The sequence below is a fragment of the Buceros rhinoceros genome, unplaced genomic scaffold (assembly GCF_000710305.1).
Source record: "Buceros rhinoceros silvestris isolate BGI_N320 unplaced genomic scaffold, ASM71030v1 scaffold5051, whole genome shotgun sequence".
NCBI lineage: Eukaryota > Metazoa > Chordata > Aves > Bucerotiformes > Bucerotidae > Buceros > Buceros rhinoceros.
Window position 1 is genome coordinate 45,985 of NW_010393549.1, and position 5,508 is coordinate 51,492.

Sequence of the window (5,508 nt, forward strand, 5' to 3'; positions counted from 1 at the left end):
TACTCGAGGGAAAAGGGTGTGTTGTAGTCACAAAGCCACTCTCCACGATGTTTGAAAAGTCCTGGCAGTCAGGTGAAGCCCCTGGTGACTGGGAAAAGGGAAACATGGCACCCATTTTTGAACAGGGTGGAAAGGAGGAGCCTGGGAACTATCAACCTGTCAGCCGGACCTCTGTGCTTGGGAAGATCATGGAACAGATCCTCCTAGAAGCTGTGCTAAGGCACAGGGATGTGATTTGAGACAGCCAGTGTGGCTTCAACAAGGGCAAGTCTTGCATGACCACCCCAGTGGTCTTCTATGATGGAATGACTATATCGGTGGGCAGGGGAAGATCTATGGATGTCATCCACCTGGACTTCTGTAAAGCCTTTGACATGTTTCCCACAACATCCTTCTCTCTGAATTGTAGAGAGATGGATTTGAGGGGTGGACCATTTGGTGGATGAGGAACTGGTTGGGTAGTTGCATCCAGAGGTTAGTGGTCAATGGCTTGATGGAGATTAATGACAAGAGGTGTCCGTCAGAGGTCTATGCTAGGACCAATACTGTTTAGTGTCTTCATCAATGACAAAGACAGCGGGATCAAGTGCACTCTGCAAGTTTGCAGGTGACACCAAGCTGAATGGTGCAGTTGGCATATCTGAGGAATGGGATGCCGCCCAGAGGGACCTGGACAAGCTGGAGAAGTGGGCCTGTGTGAACCTCATGAGGTTCAACAAGGTCAAGTGCAAGGTCCTGAACCTGGATCACTATCCTCTATATCCATACAGCCTGGGGGAAGATGCGAGTGAGAGCAGCCTTGCGGAGAAGGACTTGGGGGTACTGGTGGATGAACGGCTGGACACGAGCTGGCAATGTGGGGATGAAAGGCTGGACATGAGCTGTCAATGTGTGCTCACAGCCCAGAAAGCCAGCTGTATCCTGGGCTGCATCAAAAGCAGCATGGCCAGCAGGTCATGGGAGGTGATCCTGCCCCTCTGCTCTGGTGAGACTTCCCCTGTAGTACTGTGTCCAGCTCTGGAGTCCTCAGCACAAGAAGGGCATGAACCTCTTGGAGCAGCTCCAGAGGAGGGCTGCGAAAATGATCAGACAGATGGAACACCTCTGTATGAGGACAGGCTGAGAGAGTTGGGGTTGTTCAGCCTGGAGAAGAGAAGGCTCCGGGGACACCTCACTGTAGTCTTTCAGTACTGAACGAGGTTTTAGAAAAAGATGGAGACAGTCTTTTTAGCAAGGCCTGTTTTGACAGGACAAAGGGTGATGGTTTTAAATTAAAAGAGGGAGAATTAGACTAGATAGAAGGAAAAACTTTTTTGCAATGAGGTGGTGAAACCCTGGCACAGGTTGTCCAGAGAGGTGGTAGATGCCCCATCCCTGGAAACATTCAAAGTCTGGTTGGATGGGGCTCTGGGCGACCTGATCTAGCTGAAGATGTCCCTGCTCACTGCAGGGAGGTTGGAAGAGATGACCTTTGAAGGTCCCTTCCAACCCAAAGCATTCTAGGATTCTGCGAACTGGAGGAGAGGTGTTCATGTGGGCGTGGGAGGTATATAAACTGGGAAAGGATCATTTGCACATATTTATGCCTGTGCCACTAGGGTCTTGAAAGACTTTTCTTCTGTGCTAGTATTAATCTCTCTGGCCACTAGCAGAGGAAAATTGAAGTCCCTTTCAACCTTTCTCCATCTTTTTTTTTTTTTTTTTTTAATTTAGATAGGCTGAATAAGCCACTATGATTTTTAACATCTTAACATCAGTTGTCTTGTTTGTTCTGGTAGCTCTGTTCTGGTTTAAATAAATGTTTTATGAGTTTGGCTCACTGTAAGTGTAAGCAGTCTTTCCAGGGAGGTCTTGCTAATGTCTTGTACCCAGATACAAATGTTTTTTCCTGCTGGAAATTTCCCAAGGTACATCCAGGGTTAGGTGGCATAAACTCATGTGAGTCATCCTGTGTTTGGAAAATATAGCCAGATCACTCTGTCCTCTGTCATTTCCATCTGTGGAGCTGACACAGTAGAAAAACTAATAATCTTGTTCCTGATTTCCTGCTTTTTTCATCGTCTTTTTTTGGGTATTATGTCTATCCCTAAGGTCACAGATTATTTTTTCCCATCGGATACTCCAGTCCTCTACTGCGCTTATGCTGCTGGCAGACTCACTAATGAATTATTCCTTTTTGTGAAAATGTCACTAAATGAAAATAATAGGCTCCAAGACTGAACACTTGAGGAGTTGCATTAGTAACCTTCTTTCAGCCTCATAGTTTCAATACTTCCCCACAACCAGTAGGCATGTCCACTACACCTTTTACAGTCCTGGTGCTAATCTCCACTTTTACTGGCTGAATTAGTAGCCTCCCTTATGGCACCATATCAAATGCTACAGTGAAGGGGGATTGCATTTTCTGTGCTTCTTTTGTCTAGAAAAGGAATTACCTTATCAGATAAGAGAGAGTAGGCTGGCTGGCTGAAAAATGTTTATGAGCTTGGCTGAGATGCAAAGGGAGAACGCTACTATCTGTGGGATTATGACTTACTGATTTTAGAGAGTTCTGACCAATTTTTGGATAAGACCTGTGCCCAAACAGAATACTTTGTATTTTTGTTTTTGCTATTGTCTAAAAGTTACCTGTAATCTGCTTTTATTACATTGTCAAACTTTTACCCTTACTAACACTGCTTGACCACTTGAGTTCATTTTCATGGAGTTTTATCTATTCCATATTAAAGTTCGGTATCTCATGGCAGTATGATAGCAATTACGGCATGAGTGGAGCAAAAATACGCAAGATGTTTAGAAGAGTTTCCTGTAGTTTACTGTGCAGTAGGAAAAGGTCTCTATTATTATTATTACTTGAACTATAAAACAACTACTAAAACCCGCTTGGCTCCATTCTGCATGGTTTAGTTTTTCTGATAACCTTTTTAGGAACAAGATCTGCATCATAGCTTTTGCATCATCTGGTCTAGTCATCATACCCTACAATTTACTACTGAAGTGTTTATTAAGGGGCACAGTAGTCATTTGTCCTAAGGCTGCGCAGCCTTTCATCTCAGTCTTTTAACGGGGAATTGTAACATGGACTATCAGTCTGTTAAGTCTCAGTAACAGAGATGAATTTCTACTGAAAAATTAAAACCAACTATTTCCATTGCGTATCTGGTATTCTTCAGTAGTTGCCGGCAATTAGCAGGTTGACAGTAACCAAGTATCATAGTGCATATTCTCTGAAAAACTAGTGTCTGTTCACAAAGGTCTGAACAGAGTTGCATCAGCGTAATGCAATGCAAATAAAGGAAATACAGCACATATATTAATCCTTCCTTCCAGGGATGGATAAAACAAACAAACGAACAAACAAAAACCCCAGAAAACATCCTATCACATCTGAAATAAACTAAACAAGAATTCTTGTAAATAAATGACACCAAGTAAATTACCTCTTAGAGCAAACTGAAGTTATCTCTGTCACTATAAACACTTTTCAGTGACAAATATAATAATGCTTTTGCTTTTCAATGCCATTGTGATACTTCTAATGTTCAAGACTCAAAGCTTTTTCTGAAGAAGAATGGAGCCAGTTGTTATATTGGTGAATATTAGTCTGGATAAATTAGATTTCAGTGATTACCTCTCATTTTTTCATCCATGATGTAGCGCTATAGTATTTTCCAAGCTGTCAAATCCCTTTTCAAAATACTGTCTGATTTTCCAACAATTTTCCAAAAATTTTTGAGTAAACTTTTTGTTTTCATGAGAAAACACTAATGGTTTGTGCAGGGAACTAAAATTGGATGCAATAGAATTCCTCTTGCAAATACAGCTCTTCACTTTCCGTGTGCATCAGCTTCAACGATGGGAGCAATGAAAGCTCCTTGTGCAAGTGTTTGCTGAGTATGAAAACCTATTTGACTTTTGCAGAAGGTTCCCCCTACATCCACCTCCTGAGATTGGGAAGCTGACATCTGTTTTGGTTCCTTGACTGTGTGTTTGGTTGAGATACAATCAGTAAAGAATATCACTCTTTATCATTTATTCCTAGTGGTAGTTTGCTGAATACAAAAGCACATGCACTTGTCATATGACTAAATGATAAAATATTTAAATACTGAACCACAGAGAATCATTAAACATGAGCAGATGTAATACTTAGAGGTAGACCTGCATATTTGAGGCTTGAAGGTATGTTCTTGTGCATATGTGTACGTAGGTTTGCTATGGGGAGGCAAATTGTACTTCTCTGGACAGGTTTCTTACCAGATGTTTCTTACTACATCGGATGATTGAAGAACCAAAGTACATCTGGCTATTAAAATATCTTTATATGATTACATGATTTATTCAGAAATCATGGATGAAACTAGTAAGTTTACAACTATGTGAATAGCTCTTACCAGTATCTGAATAGAGATAGTAAGCGTTGGAATTTAAAATAGACAACATGGCTGTTCTGTGCTTATTTATGATGTGTGTTTGTTTACATTTAGGATTATTATATTCAGGCAGCCTTCTATTTACTTTATGCTATTTTGGTATTTTTGCTGAGAGTCAAGAGACTTAAATAAACCCAGAGTCTCTATGGATTATAGTTATGTACTGTTTTATACATGCTGGAAAGCCATAAGCCTTCAGGCTGAGATAACTGCATAATAAACACATATTTTATGAAATAATACCTTTAACATATGTTGCTTAAAAAAAAAATGGGAGAGAGGACAGTTCATCTCTGCCTGCCACACCAGACTTCTATCAAAAATAAATTCAGAAGAGCTCCAGTTGTTCTCCCCGTTTTGGAAAAGCTATGATTTTACCTGAGCTTTCCATAAGGTAGCAAGTAGCACTTTTGAATGTGTTCGGTGAGCCTAATGACACCGTGAGATCTGAATTCTAAGCTTGTGCTCAAAGGGAAAAGAGGAGGTGTCACTGGGAACACAGAAAGGTTGCTTTGCATTTAAGACTTTGAATTTTGCCTGTCGGTGATGGCCACGGGTGAAGCATTAGGCATTACCACATTTGGTGTTTTCAGGGTTGTAATGTAATTTGTAATTCAACATTCTGGTACAGTTACTGAGCAAGTATTTGATCAATAGATAATACTCATTAATGGAGGGGCTGAAAAGACAGGTCAGTCTTCCTTTCACTCGGAAACATCTACCACTTCAGATGCTGACTCTGTACTTGCAGGTCTTTAACTTCCTCAACTTTGCTCACTGTGTTGGAAAGAAAAATGCCATGTCATTGTCACGTCCTCTGAGCAATTTCTGACTGCTGTTCCTTTACTGATATCTGAATACTATCAACAAAATATGCTGTAGTGGCACAGTAATTACATATGGCATGTAACAGCTTGCACTGGCTTGTATACAGCAGCGCTGTTACAGCTGCAAGGGTGTTATTTTGCCTTGCTCCAGTAAAGGATTAAACAAAAATGTTGACTTTTATGTTATTGGCTATCTTAGCTAAAATTCATCACAATAAGTGGCTAAAGTTTGTTTTGCAGAGCTTAGT